This window comes from Thamnophis sirtalis, unplaced genomic scaffold (genome assembly GCF_051295495.1).
Source record: "Thamnophis sirtalis isolate CommonGarterSnake01/CBP01778 unplaced genomic scaffold, rThaSir2_p1.2 scaffold_3, whole genome shotgun sequence".
Lineage (NCBI taxonomy): Eukaryota > Metazoa > Chordata > Lepidosauria > Squamata > Natricidae > Thamnophis > Thamnophis sirtalis.
In genome coordinates, this window is record NW_028261383.1 from 113,957,587 (window position 1) to 113,979,520 (window position 21,934).

The following is a 21,934-nucleotide window of genomic DNA, read 5'->3' on the forward strand; positions in this document are numbered from 1 at the left end:
TCAAATAAAATTAGAAATAATTAATTAGTTCCTAATTAACAGTTTTTCTCCCATTCCCATATTATACAGAAGTCGTGAACAAAGCCTGCCCTTTGCATGCATGGCTTGCCTCCAAACTGCACATAGGCCCTTGAGCGTTCTCTGCAGGAGAACCCAACAGGCATTTCCCCTTTGGAAAGTAAAGCAGACTTATTGGACTCTAAATATTCAGAGTGTTACAGACTGCACACAGGTTAAAAGAAAGAAAGGAACCTACAAGCCACAAAGTATCACTTCTGAGACCATCTCCCATGTCTTTTATTACTTTCTTCTTTGCTATGCAAGAGTAATACTCAGGGGTGGGCTTCAAAAAATTTAGCAAGGCGTTCTCTGCCTGATTGCTGGGTGAACGTGGCCATGGTGGGTGTGGCCTAATCAGCCTCCTGCACCATGGTGGTGGGGGGTGTTTTTGCCCTTCCTAGGCTCTGGAAGGTTTCTTTTAGCCTCCGGGAGGGTGAAAACAGCCTTCCCAGGCTCTGGAGGCCCTCTAGAGTCTGGAAATAGGCCCGTTTCTGGCCTTCCCAAACTTCCTGCATCCAAAACGGGCCGCATGGGGACTCCTGGGAGGGGAGGGGTGGGCGGGGCCAGCCAGAAGTGGGATCTGGAGGTTCTCCAAACTGCAGAGAAACTTAGCAAGAGGTTCTCCCGAACCCCTGCAAATCCCCAGGAACCAACCCCTGGTAATATTGCAGCTAGATAGGCCCACATTGTAACCTAACCAGAACAGTTAAGTTTGGCTTGGATGCCATGCCAATGCACTGCATTGTGCCTGGACACATTAATCCTTCCAAACCCAGTAAAGCAGATCATCACTTCTCTGGCAAAAGAGCTAAACAGAAAATTGGCTTACCATGATTACTTAGAGATTTGTTTCTAAAGTAAATTTGGAAATGGACAGTTTCACTTCCCTCACAAGTATTTTTTCCAGACTGATGTTTGATCATAATGTGGTGTAGAATGGAAGGATTATGTGTGTGCTAGGAAAATATTATATATTGTACCCTCCTATTGCAGTAGAAGTTCCTAATTTAGACAAAACTGCAGCCGGTGTAACAAACAGCTTTATATTTCTGAACTTATAAACTGATAACCTGAAAGGGTATTTTGAATTGTAGCATTGCCTATAAGAAGATGGAAACCACACATTTAGCATTTTCATTGTGGCAACATTTTTCTCAGCCAGACTGAAAGTCTGCGCTGCCTGCCTGCTTGTGCAATTCACAAGAGCACTTTACATTGTGCAGGTGATTACTCTGTGATTTAACTGTTATAGGACTTTTGATTAATGGCTTGTTCTGCTAGTTGAAGCAGCTTGAGTGTCTAACTCACAATGCAAACAAACTAATGCTTAGGACTCTTCAATATAGGACTTACTTGCCTCTCATGCAGAAATCGACTGGAAATTTAATCAGCTTTAAAAAAATGGTGTTCAGATTTAGTCCCTACTTCGGGTTTGGCAATGATGCTGGCCAAATGTTAAAATGGCCTTTGGTTGGTGAATTTCCCTTTATCCCACTCGCCCATGTCTTTGAAGTCATGTGGTTTCCATTTGATGGACCATTTGTATGAGTCTCTGTCCATTCACTCCTCCTCATACTTGTTAGACCTATTAGGCAGACCAGACCAAAAAAACCAACTCCTTAAGTAGACTAAAACTACATTGTTATAATGACTGGCTGTAATAATACAATATCTCCAATAGGATTGTCCTATACTTCTCATCTTTCTAATAGTTCAGTCAATTAGAGAGGTGTTTTCCTTAGCCACTTCTGAACGTTATCTCATCAAGAGTTGAGGTGGTGCAGTAGTTAGAGTATAGTACTGCAGGCTACTTCAGCTGACTGCTAGCTGCAGTTTGGCAAGTTCAAATCTCACTAGCTCAAGGTTGACTCAGCCTTCCATCCTTCCGAGGTGGGTAAAATGAGGACCCAGATTGTTGGGGGCAATAGGCAGACTCTGTAAACTGCTTAGAGAGGGCCTGTAAAAGCTCTATGAAGCGGTATATAAGTCTAAGTCAGTGTTTCTCAACCTTGGCAACTTGAAGATGTCCAGACTTCAACTCCCAGAATTCCCCAGCCAGCATTCGCTGGCTGGGGAATTCTGGGAGTTGAAGTCCGGACATCTTCAAGTTGCCAAGGTTGAGAAACACTGGTCTAAGTGCTATTGCTATTGCAGATTTTAAAAACGCTTCCTCCCATTTTGTCTGTGTAACAATTCCTGCACATCTTCATTAAAGTCATCTTACTCTCTATAACACTTGACAGCTTCCTCCTCGATATGTCTACCAGTTGGGAAATACAAAGAAGACAAAGAGTTAAATTATTCTTCTTGTCACTAGGGTTAGAAGAAGAAGAAAAAAACTACCACAGTTTCAGTGGTTATTCAAGCATCCCTGAGTGAAACCTCTGTGGGGGATTGCAACCAGTGATCAGGCGGAATGCACAGTAAGTAACTGGAGGGGTTTTCCTGAAAAAGAAAATGAAGAGCAGCAGACAGTCTGCATAACGTCTCTCTTGCAGGCACAAGGGAAAAAGACTAATTTTCATATGGTTGAAGAAAATATGTGTAGAGGCTGCTGTCACAGTAGGTTGGGGCAGGTTAAGCATGACATCTTTGTCCTGACCTTGAGAATAGTGAGCTGTTCTCACATCAGGAGGAACTTAGGGCATGTGGCTAAGCCCTTCAACTAATCTCACCCAGCACACTGAACTCCAAACTAGCCACTTAAATGATATTCATAGTTTGGTATTAAATCAACCCAGGGATTTGGGCTAACTCCAAAAAATATAGTTAACCATGAATGTATTATATCCTGAAAAAAATAGAGTTTAACATAATAGAAGATAATAGGAACAGAACCCAGTAAAATTTGTAGCATGAGTGAGGTAATGGGGATTTGTCTATAGCAGGGGTGTCAAACTCACGGCATCTGTGGGCCAGATGCATTATACACTGGCCACAACCACCCCCATTTTAAGGAAGGGGAAAAGTCACGATACATCACGTAGTGACGGTGACGTCACGGTGTCAAATACAGGTTTGACACCCCAGATCTATAGTAAATCACTTGATGGCACACAGTATTATTGAAAGATGTTATGAATTACACAAATAATGTTCTCATTTTTTGTGAGTGAGATAGAATTGCTTTGTAAGCCAGGTTCTTCCACAGAACTCGTCCTTCCTACCCCCCTTTTTTTTTCCAGATTAGGATTTATGAACAGTTTTTTTTTTCTTCATCTTGCCTTTCGTTTTAATAGATTGAACAAACTGATCTGGAACCTAAGTGTTGACCATTTACAGAACTGACACTATCATATAAGGAACCACAAATATTTCTGACAAATCCACCAAGCTTTGCAGTTTAGAGTTTATTTTCTGTTCCATGGACAAATTAGATCATGTTCCTCAAGGGATGAGAAACACTTCTGATGCGTAGCAAAAAAGTAAATAGTGTTCACCCGTCTCTTTTTTGAAAGTGGTGGCAACATATGGCTTGTGTAATCACATAACCAATTTCAGCTGCCTTTTTTTGGGAGGGGGGAAATATGGTTTGCTGGCTGAAGTTATTGACATTAGCAAGCACATAAATAAAATTTAACAGAATAAATACGCCTACAGTATATATATGCTTGAAAAAAAATCATCAAGGATGATTTGCAAGATAGGGTGGAGATTTCCACAAAACCTGGAAGACAAGTTTTAGTTTCTACAATTTTCAAGTTAATCACTTTCTATTTCAGATTTCTTTGCATTTCCAGAACTTTGCCTTCAATAAAGCCATCTCACAACTTCTATGTTAAACTGCTTACCAACAAAACCCCTTTATTCCAACTTTTACCAGCATTTCTATAGTCTGTATATCAATGTAAGAAATACAAGGAAATGGCTGTCTGCTGAAACGACAGAATTATGGGATAACAAACAGATGTGCTTATTGCAATTGATTAAAGTGGGGGAGATGAGTGTGTGTGAAAAATCTTTGTCTGAAGTATTTATAGACAATGAGAAACCATCATTGCGATGCTGCTTTCCTTGTGGTCTAGCTGTGGAGACAGAGAATTATACAAACATGTTCATTCACATTTTAGCAGCTTAGCATATGAGGAGAAACTCCAGGAAAGGATGGAGCGCTCTTAGCCTAATACTCCATAATAGGCTAAAAATTATCCATTGAACAAGTTCACATGATAATCACAAGGTGGAGTGTGTGTGTTTGGCTTAGCATGTGAAATAAACCTAGCCATGTGGTATATCATTTGAGGTGTATTGCTTAGTGCAATGAAACCAGCCAAGTGTAGTTATAAAAACAAACCACAGCTTAGCATGTCCAACCATTAGTAAGGGGACTGCTACTCAATATGTAGGGATAGTGCAATTAAGATGCATGTTCCCATTTTCTGATATCACACGTTCACTACCTCCTCCTGCACTTGGCATTTTGAATGAGGTACTTCTCAGTACCATTAGTCTCTCTTGGGTGCAACAATAGATTTTGAAATACTTTGAATATTTTTCTGAATTCAGTTTCAGTTTGTGGAGAGTGAATCATAGCTTTATATCCTGACCTTCTGATTTCCTTAACTCAGCTAAGAAAGTGTTCCCTGTGCTGTGTCAGGTTATTATTCACATCAATATCTTGTGCCTTTCACAGATAAGCTAACCACACAATTTTGTTACACAGTCAGTCCAACTCCTGCAAACATTCCAATAGACTTCTTAGATTAATTATTTCCAAGTCCCCATTTCAAAGGAAAAAAGAAAAGGCAGCCATTCAAACAAACAAGGTACGGCTACCTTTGCAAGATGCACTCAGGCAAAATGTTAATCGGTCACCTTTTAACCAGCTGAGTAGTTGTCAAATATTTTTTTTTAAAAACCTTTCTTAAAAACATCAAAAAGGTTGTGGACTCTCACCTTGTCCTTTGCTGACTGAATTAAAACATGGTGACAAAAAAGGTGATGATTTCAGAAATCATGATTAACTACAGGTAGTCCTTGACTTATAACAGTTCATTTAGTGATTGTTTGAAGTTGCAATGCAAGGATTAAATCCAGCAGGTTCTGGAGAGCCGGTAGCGGAAATTTTGAGTAGTTCGGGGAACCGGCAAATACCTCCTCTGGCTGGCCCCAGATTGGGATGGGAATGGGGATTTTGGAGTATCCTTCCCCCGCCAGCCAACCAAGCCACACCCACAGAACCGGTAGTAAAAAAAATTGAATTTCACCACTGTTGCAATGGCCCTGAAAAAAGTGACATTACTGTTTTTAACACTTATGACTTTTGCAGTATCCCCTTGGTCATGTCATCAAAATCTAGATGCTTGGCAACTGGCTCATATTTATGACAGTTGCACTATCCCAACGTCATGTGATCACTTTTTGCAATCTTCTGACATGGAAAGTTAATCAGAAAGCCACTTAACAACCGTGTTATTAACCTAACAACTGCAGTGATTCGCTTAACAACTGTGGCAAGAAAGATGATAAAATGGGGCAAAATTCACTCAACTGCAGAAATTTTGGGCTCAATTGTGGTCATAAGTTGAGGACTACCGGTATTTTAAATATTCACAACAACAGCATCCATGAATTTGAAGTTTGAAGTTTGAAGTTTATTGGTATTTGTATGCCGCCCACTCCCAGGGGACTCTGGATGGCTTACAGACAGCAAGGGAATTAAAAATTAAAAAATTAAAAATAGAGACATAATCATTTTAAAATTACACAACATACATACACTTAAAATGGGGCTGGATGCTGATCAACAGCCCCAGGCCTGCCGGAACAGCCAGGTCTTAGTGGCTTTACGGAAGGCCGGAAGAGTAGTGAGAGTCCGGATCTCTACGGGGAGATCATTCCATAGGGCCAGGGCGGCAACAGAGAAGGCCCTCCCCCAGGGGGTCGCTAGCCAACATTGACCCGCCGATGGTACCCGGAGGAGGCCCAATCTGTGCGATCTAATCGGTCTTTGGGAGGTAAATGGCAGGAGGCGGTCTCTCAGGTAGCCAGCTCCTAAACCATGTAGGGCTTTAAAAGTAAGAATTGTAGAAATATATTAAATTTAGGCACAAATATGTACTCAGGCCATAGAAGTTTAGTCTTTTTCACACAAAGAAATCCCATTGGCAATCTGCTAAAAGATCTGAAAGGGCAGGGACAACAACTTTCCCTTTCCCATTCTTTTCCTTATCCCCCCTCACACCACACTTGTTCAGAAGAAACAACCAAATATATTCTTGTTATGATTCCTCCCTCAAGACCTTCCTTTTTTCATATATATATTTTTTTTTGGGGGGGGGGAAGAAGCCCTTTGTGCGTGATTGGAGATGAAGCTGCATCCATTTTGCAGGAATCACATTCAAGTACAATGCACGAAGCATGGGCCTCCTGGGTAAAATAATGTATACATTGAGAAAGAGAGAAATCCCAGCTGGTGCAGGAGGAAAGAAAGAGGAATCAGTCAAAAAAACTGACCCTGTTCCTTCTAAGCTTCCTCTTAGGACAGCCCAGCATTTTCTCTCTCTCCCACTGCAACTGAGGCCCTAAACTATCCCTCTGTGCCCGGAAAAGCTGTGTAAGCGGTGGGGGTGGGGGTGTTTTTTCTTTTTCTGCTTATTCGGTGCATAGAACTCTTGCAAAGACTCTGGACCTCCAAAAGTTCACCGCACACTGTTTGGGAACCATTCCTTTGTGATGAATGTAGCTTGTGTGGTTACTTTATGTTTCATTCTTTCATGTGAACTCCAGATAGTGTGCGGTGGTGCAATTTCAATGTGCCTGTATTATAATCCAGTAAAATATATGATGCATTGCATAACTGCATTCATTCACTAGCCACCAACCTCAAATTATTTGTCCTCTAGCCACATGGATAACACATATGGATAGCTGGAGAACAAGAAGGGTAAGGTCAGGATGTTTTACCACAATGCCCAAATACTATAACCAATTTTGTCACAGCACAGGCCAGTTTGCTCTAAAGTACTCTAGATAGGGAAAAGCTCTAAATTAACTTTAGACAGAGAGAGCAATCAACCAATGTAAGAGCTTCTCTTCCTAAGTTGTGGGAACTTCATCACTAGAAGCTTTCAAGAAGAGAGTGTACTGCCATCTGTCAGAAATGGGGTAGGCTCTCCTGCTTGGGCGGGGGGGGGGGTTAGCTAGACGACCTACAAAGTCCCTTCCAACTCTGTTAATCTGTTAATTTATTAAACTTGGGCCCATCTTTTCAATATGTTCTGTCCTTGGAGGCAAACCCATTAAAAATGAACCTATTTTTTATTGTAAAAAAGTTTTTTATTTTTCCTTTCAAATTCATTCTTAAATGTACATTCTTATCATTGCTATTTAACATTTGTCAATTCATATCATTTTTCCGCCTGTATATTTACATCTTCATACTTCCTTATTTCCCCTCCCCCTGATTTAATAATGTGTCATTTGAGTTATTTGTTTTATGCTTTGTTCCTTTCTCTTTCTATTTGTATCTTTTTTCAAGCCAATCATAAAATCGCCCCCATGTCCTGTAGTACACTGATTCCTCCTTGTCCTTTATTCTCAATGTCAACCTGTTCATTTCTGCACAATCTAATATCTTCTTTATTACCTCCCCTTCCGATGGGATTTTGTCTGCCTTCCAATTTTGTGCAAATACAATTCTAAAAAAATCAACCTATTTTAAGATGGTTATATTCATTCATGAAAATATACTTCCCCTTCCATCCTCTAATCTGTGAATGTTGACATATGAAGATCAGAACTATTTTGTCACAGGCCTATGTAGCATTTTGGTATGTAGCCTCCATATAGTGCTTCCAAATTTCTTTTAAGTATTCCCAATTGATGTTACATCCTCACTCCAAAGCATCTTTTGCAGTTTAGATCCAAAGTCCTCTTACAGCTCTTTTCAGTTCTCAAAAAATAAACATAAAATATATATGAGCCGAGGTGGCGCAGTGGTTAAATGCAGCACTGCAGGCTACTGCTAGATCAGTAGTTCAGCGGTTCAAATCTCACTGGCTCAGGGTTGACTCAGCCTTCCATCCTTCCGAGGTGGGTAAAATGAGGACCCAGATTGTTGGGGGCAATATGCCGACTCTCTGTAAACCGCTTAGAGAGGGCTGAAAGCCCTATGAAGCGGTATATAAGTCTACTGCTATTGCTATATGGGATAAATTCTTGAGTAGAGTGAGGAGAAGGAAACCTTCTCCAGGAGGAGAAGGTATTGTCTAAGTGGGTAGGGTGCTCACTCACTCATAATTTTTCCTTCCTTGTGGACATAAATGGGAAGGGCAATGAAAGAAGTTTCAGTTTCTCCCAAAACAGAAAATTATGCTGTGACTGGACTCCTATTACTTTTTTTAAAATGAGAAAGCTATGGAGAGAAAATGTCCTCTGTTGTACTTGGTATTTCAACAATAGACCAGTATCATTATTTCAGCAGTTGTGATTTCCTGCAAATTTCTTGTGGCCTCCCAGGAGATCCTCTCCATTCATAACAAAGGAGAGTCATGAAGTCTCTATAGGAGGTGATGATCTTTGGAAGAATTGGAAGAGCTGATGGAAGCCAAAAATGATTTGAAATAAGATGTAACTGCCATGCAAGGGATTATGTATTAGCTTCAGGCCCATCGTTCTTGGCAAGACTTTTTAAGGCTAATGATGGTTGCAAGTTGCAACCAAGAAGGTGATGACTTACTGTGTTCCGTGACTTGATGACTTTTAGCTGATGATCAAAATCATATAAAACTTTTAGCTGAATTCTCTTCAGCTTATGAATGTACTTCTACCTCTGTGTTCCTACTAATGCAGGGAAGGTATGGGAATTTAAAGAGGTGTTTATTTCCATTGTTTCCCAAAGAAACTACAATAATCTAGATAAGAAGACACACTGGCTGGGATAATCTGCTAACTGGGACGGAGTAGTACAACAGGTTCAGTACCAAGAGTCTCTTGTTGGTTTCTGCAGAAGCTCAGATGGCTTCAGTAGTCAAATGAAGCAGCCTTCACCTGCTTAGATTGATTTGCCATTTTGACCTCAGTCCTCTCTTAGTCCTTTGCTATCTCAGAACAACTTGGTAACTTTCTGATTGCCTGATGTTGACCTCATGTTATTGTTCCCAGCCCATGATTTAAGCAGTCTGGAGAAGTCCTGAAAAAGAACAAGTTTTCCTGCTTAAGTTGATGTGTTTGTCCATAACACCTAAGTGTGAAAAATTCATAGTGCTTCAGCATCCTTTTTCAGAAAGGACAGGTAACTTTCTGCAGGATGTGAGGTGTGGGAAGGTATTATCATGCTCCCTTCTTTAGATTACTGGCTGATGGTACATGCCAATCTCGCCATTGAAGAAACTTTTACCTGAAAATATTGCTCCCAACACATAAGGACACATAAGTATTTGATTAGAAAGGTGGTATGGACTCAATCAAGATTCTAGATCAGGGGTGTCAAACTGGTGGCCTATGGGCCAGATGCGTCATGTGAAGATCACACCCATCTCAGCTCCACGAAGGGGAAAAACGTTGTGAAATGTCACAACTCACATGACAGCTACATGACACCACATGTTTGACACCCGTGCTCTAGACCAATGTTTCTCAACCTTGGCAACTTGAAGATGTCCGGGACTTCAACTCCCAGAATTCCCCAGCCAGCGAATGCTGGCTGGGGAATTCTGGGAGTTGAAGTCCCGGACATCTTCAAGTTGCCAAGGTTGAGAAACACTGCTCTAGACCATGGAAGAAATAGCAGTCACTCTTATAACCACAAGCAAGAGCTGGTGGGTCATTAAATCATTAGTGAGGAAAGGCTGAATATGTGCAGAAAGCTGTTATCTAGGAATAGTGCCCAAACCACCTATCCTCTAGTTATATAGAAACTAGACTATTGTATTCCATTTTACAAGCCTACTTTGAATACTGTGCAATTAGCATGCTTGTTTAGACAGAATAAAATATCCACATAGTTACTCCAGGCTGTCAGAATATATTATACCTATTTTGCAAAAGCTGTGTTGACTTGTCAATTTTTTTCTGGTTTGAAAAATCTTTAAAGCTCAGAATAACGTATGGCCAAATTGTCTGAAGAATTACCTATTGCATTTAAAGTCGCCTGGATTCCTTCCAGGGCATTGACAGACGATCATTCAGAAGGCTAAGAAGTAGAATGGTGTGTGCCAGCAAGGCTTTTTGAAGGAACGTCTCAGAAATCCTGGTAGAAGCACACCAGCTGTAAAGAGGTTTCTAAGCTCTAGGGTAAAGTTTGCAATTTGGCACTGACCCAGGATTTGAGGCAACATATTCCATGACCAGCTGCCTGGATTCTAACCTTACATAGCTGGACTTAGTTAGCATTCTAGTCTAATTTTTGCCTTGGGTCTTTCAGTGATAGCTTTCATAATTGTTTTGGTTTCTAGCCATTGCAACACATTCCTGCTCAGTCTTCTGGCAACTAGTGATTAGAGAAAATGACTTCTTAGCCTAAACCTTAACAATTTGCCTAATTCTTCTCCAGCGGAAAGAGAAGATGTTTTCTTAACAGATCTATCCTTTAGGACAGTGGTGGGTTTTAAAAAAATTTACTACAGGTTCTCTGGGTGTGGCTTGGTGGGTGTGGCAAGGGAAGGATACTGTAAAATCTGCATTCCCTCCCCCTCAAGGGGAGTTACTGCAAAATCCCCATTTCCTCCCGATCAGCTGGAACTCGGGAGGCAGAGAATAGAAGAGGTGGGGCCAGTCAGAGGTGGTATTTCCCAGTTCTCCAAACTACTCAAAATTTCCGTTACCTGTTCTCCAGAACTGGTCAGAACCTGCTGAATACCACCTCTATTTAAGGAGGATTAAAGTGGGAGATTTAAGTGATGAACCTTCATTTATGGAACTCCTTGGAAAGCAGGACCGTATATTAATGTCTTTAAGAGATTTTGAACATTTTTATTTGGGGTTACTAATTATTAATATTTAAACAATGTTGAACTATTTCCCCTTTTTCTATTGTGCTGCTTGTGTGTGTATTCATAGGTGTTTGTGTATATTTAATTGGTCGTTACTGTTTTTAATACCTGATGCAATTTCTTTGTATATTTGTGCTTTGCAATATAGCTGTGTTTTAGTTTAATCTTTTGCATGAAGCATGATAATGTTGTGGTTTTATAAGTTATTATGAGCCATAAGCCATAGCTCTAAGAGTAGCTTGCCAAGCTGGGAAAAAAACCAAAACAATAGCAGCTGCTGAAGCCATTGAAAAGATTAAGCTAAGGACTTTGTAAGAAAAGTAAGCCCCTGGAGAGCCTTTCATGCTAATAGTATCCGGTTATTAAAGGTGAATGGTTTTATTTTTTTCTCATTCTCTGTAATGCTCTTTCCATAGAAGTATGTTGGATGCTCTTGAACAAAGTCTCCACCCACTGATAGGTATCAAGATCAAGTTTTTTACACTTAGTAGACACAGATTGGAGAACAATCAAGAATGTGGAATAACTCTAGTTCCCTCTTCATATTGTGATTCCTACCCTCTTAAATTTTGTTTTCAAATTCCAGAGTTGTATTATTGTGCTCCTTTTCAATATTAATATACTGTATATTCTTCTGCACCTATAAATTGTTTTTCTAAGTGCAAATCTTCTTTTGCATTATTTCCTGGTACCTTATTTCTTAAGTTTCTAAAGACAAGGTGTGTAGCACAGATCTTATAACTACTTCATTTGGCCTTATTGGAAAACAATTCACTCTTTTCAAATAGCTTTTGAATGATAATATTTTATTAAAGAATTCACACAAGGATTCATATTTTTTCATATAAACAAGGACTTAGTTTCATAACTGTCTTGGAATGGAATATTGTGTAGATGTTCTATAATAAACTTCTCAAATAAGAAAACACCTACTAGTTAAAGTAAAATTGTTATAAGAGAACATCAAAGATAATTTTTTAGTGTATGTTAATCTAACAATTTATTGATCCTAAGGGAAAGGATTACAGTAACTTACTGGTTTTTAGACAAAGTATTATATGTAATTGTTTCTTTATGATATAATATACATTGGGAAGTTTTTAAAGATTTTAAATCAACTATCACTTTTTCACATTTTGCACTAAATTGTACAGATTTAACTTTTCAGCTAGGAAGGCATTATTAAGTATTAATATTCACAAGAATGGTGAGACGTATAGATAATTTAAAGATAAATGCATCTTTAGAGAGTTTTTTTTAGAGTTTTATTGAACACTTATAGGCCGCCCTTTTCCCTGAGGGGACTCAGGGCGGCTTACAATAATGAGGGGGGGAGTGCAAGACAAGACATAAAAGAAAATGTGAGTAAAAAATAATTAACAATAAAAGCACAACATTCACTCAGCATTCGGGCGGGGAGAGAGTAAAGTCCTATCCCCAGGCCTGACGGGATAGCCAGATCTTGAGGGCCGTGCGGAAGGCCTGGACGGTGGTGAGGGTGCGGATCTCCACGGGGAGATTGTTCCATAGCGTCGGAGTTGCAACTGAGAAGGCTCTCCTCTGCGTAGTCGCCAGTCGGCACTGACTGGCGGATGGAATTCGGAGGAGGCCTATCCTGTGCGATCTGATGGGACGCAGGGAGGTAATTGGCAGAAGGCGGTCTCTCAAATAGCCAGATCCACTACCCTGGAGCGCTTTGTGGATGGTAAGTAGGACCTTGAAGTGCACCCGGAGATCAACAAGTAGCCAGCGCAGCTCACGGAGGATCGGTGTTATGTGGGCGAACTGCGGTGCGCCCACGATCACTCGCGCGGCCGCATTCTGGACTAGCTGAAGTCGCCGGATGCTCTTCAAGGGCAGCCCCATGTAGAGCACATTGCAGTATTCCAGCCTAGAGATCACAAGGGCTCGAGTGACTGTTGTGAGGGCCTCCCAGTTCAGGTAATAGCAATAGCAGTAGACTAGGGCCGCAACTGGCGCACCAGGCGAACCTGGGCAAATGCCCCCCTGGTCACAGCTGACAAGTGATGGTCAAAACTCAGCTGTGGGTCCAGGAGGACTCCCAAGTTGCGGACCCTGTCTGAGGGGTATAAATTTTGCCCCCCCAGCCTGATTGATGGGACATTAGCCAAATTGTTGGGAGGAAAACACAACAGCCACTCGGTCTTTTCCGGGTTGAGTACCAGTTTGTTAGCTCTCATCCAGTCTTTAACAGCCTCAAGGCCCCGGTTCATCACGTCCACCGCTTCATTGAGTTGGCACGGGGCGGACAGATACAACTGTGTATCGTCCGCGTATTGATGGTATTTTATCCCGTGCCTCCGAATGATCTCGCCCAGCGGTTTCATGTATATGTTGAATAGTAGGGGGGATAAGACCGAGCCCTGTGGCACCCCATAAGTTAGGGGCCTCGGGGACGATCTCTGACCCCCCACCAACACCGACTGCGACCTGTCCGAGAGGTAGGAGGAGAACCACTGCAAAACAGTGCCGCCCACCCCCACCTCCCGCAGTCGTCGCAGAAGGATACCATGGTCGATGGTATCGAAAGCCGCTGAGAGGTCAAGGAGAACCAGGATGGAGGAATATCCTCCATCTCTGGCTCTCCAGAGATCATCGGTCAATGCGACCAAAGCGGTTTCTGTGCTGTAACCGGGCCTGAAGCCGGACTGGAAGGGGTCAAGATAGTTAGCTTCCTCCAAGGTACGCTGAAGCTGGAAGGCCACCACCTTCTCGACAACCTTCCCCACAAAGGGGAGGTTGGAGACTGGGCGGTAGTTATTAAGAACTGCTGGATCCAGAGACGGTTTCTTCAGGAGGGGTCTCACCACCGCCACCTTAAGCGCGGTGGGGAAGTACCCCTCCCAAAGAGAGGCGGTAACAACCGCCTGCATCCAGCCTCGTGTCACCTCACTGCTGTTGGCAACCAGCCAGGAGGGACACGGGTCCAGTATACAGGTGGAGGCGCTCACAGCTCGCATAGCCTTGTCCACATCCCCGGAGGCAACATCCTGAAACTCAACCCAGAGATGGTCTGCCAAATCATTCCCTTGTGTCTCGGCTGGATCTGCAGGAGTGGAGTCCAGGTCCGATCGAAACCGAGCAACTTTGTCCGCCAAGAACTGAACATACTCCTCAGCCTTACCCTGTAGCGGGTTCCCCGTCTCCCTCCTATTTAGGAGGGAGCGGGTTATCCTAAACAGGGCGGCTGGGCGGGACTCGGCAGACGCTACCAAGGAGGCAATGTGTGATCTTTTGGCTGTTCTCAAAGCCCGAATGTACTCCTTGGTGCATGCTGTCAACAGTGCTCGGTTCGACTCGGACCTATCGGACCTCCACAGGTGCTCTAGGCATCTCCTCCGGCGCTTTATCTCCCGGAGCTCCTTGGTGAACCAAGGAGGCCTCCGTGAGCCGCTGACCCGGAGGGGCCGTAGTGGCGCAATCCGGTCCAGAGACCCTGATGCTGCCCAGTGCCAGGCCGCAGCAAGAGTCTCCGCCGAACTGTGGGCGAGAGCATCTGGAATAACCCCAAGCTCCGTCTGGAACCTAACAGGGTCCATAAGTCGCCTGGGGCGGAACCACCTGGTCGGTTCCTCCTCCCTACGGTGGGGGTTTGGCCTCCGGAAGTCTAGCCTCAGTAGGCAGTGGTCTGACCACGACAGGGGAATGGTCTCATTTCCCCTCAGACCAAGATCATAGCTCCACTGCTCCGAGAGGAATACGAGGTCGAGTGTGTGCCCCGCTGAGTGGGTAGGGCCTCAGGATTACCTGGGTCAAGCCCATGGCTGTCATGGAAGCCATGAACTCCTGCGCTCCATCAGAGTGTTCACCGAGCGAAGGCAAATTGAAGTCCCCCAGAACCATGAGCCTAGGGAACTCAACTGCTAGCTCGGCTACTGACTCGAGGAGCGAGGGGAGGGCTGCTGCAACGCAGTTGGGAGGCAGGTACGTTAGCAGCAAGCCCACTTGACCCTTGAGGTCCAACTTCACTAGTAGGGACTCACACCCGGCAAGCTCCAGAGCAGGGATCCTACGAGGTGCTAAAGACTCCCGGACTACAATAGCCACACCACCACCCCTTCTCTGGGCTCTCGGCTGATGAAGCACCTGAAATCCATCTGGGCACATCTCTACGAGGGGGACTCCTCCCTCCGTGCCCAGCCATGTCTCAGTAATACATGCCAGGTCTGCCCCCTCGTCTAAAATCAAGTCCCGGACGAGGGGAGCCTTATGAACAACAGACCTGGCATTTCAGCGACAGCAGCCTGAGACCAGGGTCCTGATTGCTCGCGCCATCTGACCTTGGAGTGGGACTCATAGGGCCGGAAGGAGGGATCTCTGCGATATAGCGAACCCTCCTTCCCCGGTAATGGCCAGCCCTAAAGTCCCCGCCGTATCTGCCTCTCCCTGTTATGACCGCAATGCTCGGACTCTCTCCCGTGGATGTAGTTCCCCCAACCACCCCAATGACCCCCGCATACCCCGCCAGGTCCTCCGAATCAGACATACTCAGACACTCACACAAACAGTCCCCACAATATAGTTAAAAACACAGAAAAAAGATACAATGATAATAATACTAAAAGTGGGTCTTTCATACTAACACATTCAATCCCATACACTCAGCATACCCGATTAAAATTGCGCAGACACAGAGTTTAAATTATGAGTTCCGGAAGAGCCAAACTCCCTTCCTCCAAGTTCCAGAAAGATCCAAGGCCAAGGTCCAAGGTCCGTATTATGTAGGATGATTGTAGATGGAGGGGGGGCAGAGCATAAGCCCCAGATATTAACAAGCACGAGCTTTGCAGTCTCACACCCTCCAAGTCAAGATAAAGCATAGAGTGATCATCAATAACGGTCCATAGGAGATATAAGGATGATGTGCAGGGGGATATCTTATCCTCCCCCTCTCCTAAAGTCCTGGGAGGGCCAAAGTCTAGATGTCTAAAGTCTAAAAATGGCTGGAACCAGTTGAAAGGGGGAAGGGGAGGGTGCCAGCTTGGTGACCAGTTTTTAAAACGCCAGGTCCCTGTCCCTGGGGCTGCCATCCTCTGTCACTCCTTTCCCCAAATCGAATGCACCATAAGTATGTAGACCATAAGGTGTCAAGTGTTAAGTCAGGTGGTCGCTGCTCAAATTAGATGTTCCAGGGCAGCAATGGTAGCAAGCGATGGAGAAGGGCGGCTGTTCCAGGCCAATGCCGATGGTCGCAGGCCAGGCAGTGAAAAACTCGTGTTGAATGGGAAAACAGGGAAACAGGCAGGCAAGGCTCCGCAGCAGCAGGGGCAGGCAGGGAAAGAAATTGTCCGACACATGGGAGGATAAGAGGAGAGGCTACAACGGCGAGAGAGGTAGGCACAACAGCACAAGATAGGGGAGGGGCGGGCGTTCAGGCGAGCTATGATGGTGGTGGCTAGATCGCCGCTCAATTCGCTCACCCAAGCCACGATAGTTTCCCCTCCTCTTTAGGGCAATGGAAGATGGTAGTGGTAATAAAAGATGGTAGCAGCCAATTATAAAAATCCCCAAGGCTCACCACTCCTTCTTTCTAGGCTGTGGGTGAAAATCCAGGGTTCCTCTCCGGACCCCACACTGCTTAAATCTAAAAAGAACAGCGGGGGAGTTCCATTCGTGAGAGCAAAAAGCTCAGGCAGCCATTTTTTTCCATCCAATTCCCGCTGCCGCCGTTCCGCTGCTCTAGGGCGACTTCCAGGACCAGGGACTCGCTGATAAAGTTAGTGGGCTCACCAGGTCGAGCAGACGACAACAGGGGCACCCAGGGGCACCCAGGTATCCAAGATGATAAAAAGACGCCGACCGTCCGTGCGTCGCCGCCGTCGCCGCCCTCGCGCAGCTGGATGGTTCAGGCTGCTAAACGCTGTGAAGGCTAAAACAAGCCTTCGGGAGCGATGTATTCCAAGGTTCCTTCTGGTCCTTCAGTTCTAGAGATCTTAAGCTCACCCAGAGGCTCTTTCCGAAAACTTTGCGGACTGTTTGGAAGGCTTCTCAGTACTTTTTCGCCAGATTACGAAGAGCGAAAAAAGCACGGTCGCCATTCCAAACCCGCACATGCGCAGTCTTTAAGTTTTATTTATTATTTATACATGAATATGATACCCATCCAATAACATGTGGAGGTACTGACATTCAGTTTAAAAAGATATTTAAAATCCCCCCCTTTTTGGGTTAAAAAAAATTCAACATATTCTGTTTTTATGGTAAATCCCTTATTAACTGATCATAACTGAGCACTAACTCTGCAATTTCTTTGTTCACTTAACTGATATTGTATCTTTGCGGGTTTTTTTCTTTTGACTTGACTGTTTCCTTTAAAAAATTTTGAAAAAAAGAATGATGACTAAGTCTGTATTGAGTTGCTAATATATATAATAAATAGATGTCTGCTACTTGGGTGATAGTTCTAGATAGAGACGTCACATTGACAAAGATATGCATTGTCAAAGCTACGTGTCTCCCAGTTGTAACATCTGGCTGTGAAAGCTTAACCATTAAAAAACATTGAACCAAAACAATCCGTGTGTTTAAACTATGCTACTGGAGGAAACTGTTAAGAATTGGGACTTCCAGAGAAGACATGGTGGAGTGAAGATGTGCCTGCAAAACGTGGAGCTGATGAGCATGGTGGAATGAGGAGTCAGTAAATACACCAGCTCTTCATATCTCCTCTTTGAACAAGGAGAGGACTTGAGATTGCCAACAGGTTCTTCAAAAGGATGCTTCTTGTCAAGAGACCACAAGACACTGATCTCTGGCATGTTTACAGCTCTGGGAGATGAAGGAGTATCATCTTGTTCAGTTGGTGCCTCTGAAGGGACACTAATTTTCCAACTTCCTTTTGAAATCATTTGTGCAAGGAATTTGGGCATCCCGATCGAAGCCGTGGTTTGCAAGGATAGCAACACGCTGTGTGGAAAAGAGTTGGTTTATTTCAAGAGTAAAGGAGATTACCAGAATGAGCCCGAGGGAGGGGTCAAGAGTGTCATCTGTCATGAGTCCTTTTGCGCCTACAAGAGGTCTAAGTCCAACCCACTGAATTTCTTCTCTTCTTAACTCTCACTAATTTCCCTTGACCATTAGTAGTTCAGATTCTTGTAAAGAGCTGAAGCTTACAATAAATCTTTTGGAGACACAGTTGAATTGCCAGACTCCATGCTCTGAAAGGTAGCTACAAATGAGGTACAGAAATCAGACATATTTCTAGAAAAAGTTGTAGGGGTGCAGTGTTTGAGTCTGTGTGAGTTATGTAATGTGCATTCGGGTGGACTTATAGTTTGCTGAGAGACAAATTTTAATTAACTTTATGTATTTTATAGTCATTGTTTCTTAAAGTATGGATTAAGTCTGGTTTACCTATTTAGACATTTAAGGAAGTTTATGTAAAAGATTCTTCCCTGTTTGCTGTTCCATTTGATTTAATCCATTTCAGCTCAGTTGTCAATTATGTAATGGAGATGTGATTTAGTAATCTTCTGCAACAATATATTACCTTTGTTTGCAACAGATATTTTTAGTCTCTGTCAATTATAAATTCTGTTAATGGTTAAGGGGAAGTTGGAAACAGTAGAAGGAATAAAATTTATTTTGATTTAAAACTTTCCACACATTGTCAATTGCTTTTCAACTATTACAAATCTTTGGATCAACAAATTTCCCAAAACCAAGCAAATTTCCTTGGTGAAAGAAGTTTTAATGACAACTTTAAGAACTTTAAAAATATTTGGAGAATAAACAACAAAAGTGTGATTAAAACTTCGGTTTTGAAATGTTCCAAATGGACTAAGGGTCCAAATAAATTTGGAATAAGGTTTTGGAATTAATTATAAAGAATCCTTTCCATGGGAAAATGCTTTTGTTTTGAAGACCTTAAAGATCTTAAAAATTGGACACAAGGGGAAACTAGAAAGATTAAAATTAAAAAGAATCCATAATATTGAGTTACAATAATAGAATGAAACAAAGTATTCTAAAATTAGACATTTTGCAGGCTACATTTTAACAGTGGACACCAAAGTTAATTTTAATAGTATTTATTTTATTTAATAGACTGTGCTTAAAAATGTTAAAAATATGTTATGGAAGAGGAGTAAGTGGAAAAGTGATTTAGAAAAAACAAACCAAGATAACTGAATAATTTTCCCATATTGGACTTACAAAAAGGACTTGTGGAGAAAAAATGAAGATAAATCAGGCAGTAAAGATGTAGATCAGGAACTTGCAACCTGCAGGCCGAATGTGTCGCACACTGGCCACACCTACCCCTGTTTTAGTGAAGGAGGGAAACTCACAATATGTCACGTGATGACAATATGACAATGCAAGTTTGAGACCCCTGATCTAGCTTATTAGAAATAAAAAGAAGTTATATAAAGTTAATTTATTTTATCAAGGTTAGATAAAAGATGGATATTTTATATCCGATAACCCTTAATAGATTTTGCTTACATCAGGAGTAAAATGATGAGGCTTTATGGATTTGTTTATAGAAAAGATATATGGGAAGAAATCATTTGTTGTATTTTAAGAGAAGGGGATAACCTACTTAAATTGTTTATATTTGTGCTAAAGGGGGGAAGTCATTTTTTATATATTTTCTTTTTCTTTACAAATATGTTTTTCTTTTCTGCACCTTTTTATTTTTATCCCTTTATTGTTTAGTCTGTGTCATTTTGTTGTTGTATTTGTAATCTTTAATAAAATTACAACTATTTAAAAAATGGCTTAGGGGAATTAAAATAATATTGTGGATATAAAGGAACACATGATTCAAAACTAGATGAAATAAAATCAGACAGCATTGGTAATTAACTAATGTTTAAATACATTGGACAGAAAAAGCAAAAGCAAGAGTTACTGGAGAAGATCATCATTCCTGGAAAAAGTTTGAAAAATTGAAGGTAATAAAAAGAAGCTGACAGAAGACAATTTGATATCACTGATGACATAAACATGAGATTACACAAGCTCAGAGAAGCAGTTTGTGACACATAACCTGCAAAACCAATGTTGAGTCACAGAGTTGGAATCAATTGAACTATTGAACAACAATATCTCATCAACGGGCAAGGATTTCTTAAAAACAGAATGTGAAGCTACCCCAAAACTAGATTGCACATCACATTTTCTCTTTCTTATCAGGAAGTTATGATTACAAGAAATCCTTGACTTATAACCATTGGTTTAGCGACTGTTAGAAGTCACAAAAGCACTGAAAAAAGTGATTCACAACCAGTCTTTGCACTTATGACCATCACAACATTCCCACAATCATTGGATCAAAAGTCACAAGCCTGGAAACCAGCATGATTTACAACATTTGCTGATTTAACAACTGAATGATTAATTTAACATTGCAATAATTTGATTAACAACTATGGCCAAAAAAAAAGGTTGTAAAATTGAGTGCAACTCACTTTTCAATGGCCTTGCTTTGCAACAGAAATTCTGATCCCATCTGTGGTTGTAACTTGAGGATTACCTGCATTAAATCTATGGAAGTGGGTAGATTCCTGATGAGTTTCCTGTTGATCATTTTCTTGGAATATTGAGAAAATTTTTGATATAGTGTCTTGAACGATTTTGATAATTTATTATGGATAGTTCAATAAGTTTTATTCCGTCATTAAATGTGACTATCAATAGCATGTCATCCCTGTGATTTAAAATATCACTATGGCACTAATAAAAAGCATCATAGTAGTGGAGGCGTTATCTAATTTTGCTTTATATGCCAATGTTTTCATTTTTAATTAAAATTAAATCAACTCATTGAAGAACAGTCAGATAAGAGGGAGAATAGCCCAGAGCTGCTTAGTGGGCAGAGGAAGAGGCTCAGAATGTAAAAGTGACAGTGGGAGACTTGTACTTTTAGAGTTGCAAGATTCAGTTAATGCAGCTTTACAATAATATAGAGTTAGCTTATCTGGCTATTTTTCCTCTCTGGTCTACCTGATAAGCTTGACAGAAAGTGCAGTGTAGCTTTATGATGGACAAAAGGTATACGGACCAAATTTTGGCTCCTTAGGTGGTTATGCAGAAATGAATCTGAAAAAGTAAATATATCACACATTAGTTTAACTGATGAAGCATCTGCTTAAGTTAAAAAAAACCTGAATTGTGTAATTGGCATTGCATTGCTGAGGGTGATTAAGAATTATATCTGATTGACATAAAGCATGTGTGAGAGTATATTAAATGTTTAGCAACTGGTTCATCATTGTGCAAGGAGTCAGGCAAGGATAGGTGATGTTCCTTTGATTATTTTATGTGCATAAGTAATGTTAGATGTGCTATTATTCGGGGACATTAGTGTTATGTACCTTTGTATTCAGATGATGCCATGTGGTTGGCTGAGAATCCAAATAGTTGCAGTGAATATTAGAGTGTAAGTTGCAAGAAGAAGCATGGATTTGAAAATTAATACATCAAAGATGAATGTCATGATGATTGACAGGAAGAATGGAAGCAATTATTCTATGTAATTAACAAAAAAAAAACCTTAAGGAAAAAATATCTGCAAGTAAGAACATGTTTCTGTATATAGGTTGTTCTCAATTTACAACCATTTGTTTAATGAACATTTGGAAGTTACAAGAACCCTGAAAAAAGTGACATGATCATTTTCTACTTATAACCATTGCAGCATCTCCATGGTCATGGGATCAAAAATTCAGATGCTTGGCAACAGGCATGTACTTATGACATTTGGGGTGTCCCAGGGTCACATGACCTTTTTCCCACCTGACTTCCCCAAGTCAATGTGGAAGCCAGATTTACTTTACAACCATGTTAATTTAACAATTGCAGTGATTCACTTAACAACCATGGCAAAAAAGTCATAAAATGGGGCAAACCCACTTAACAAATATCTCACTTAGCAATGGAAATGTTGGGCTCAACTGTGGTCATTAAATCAACCA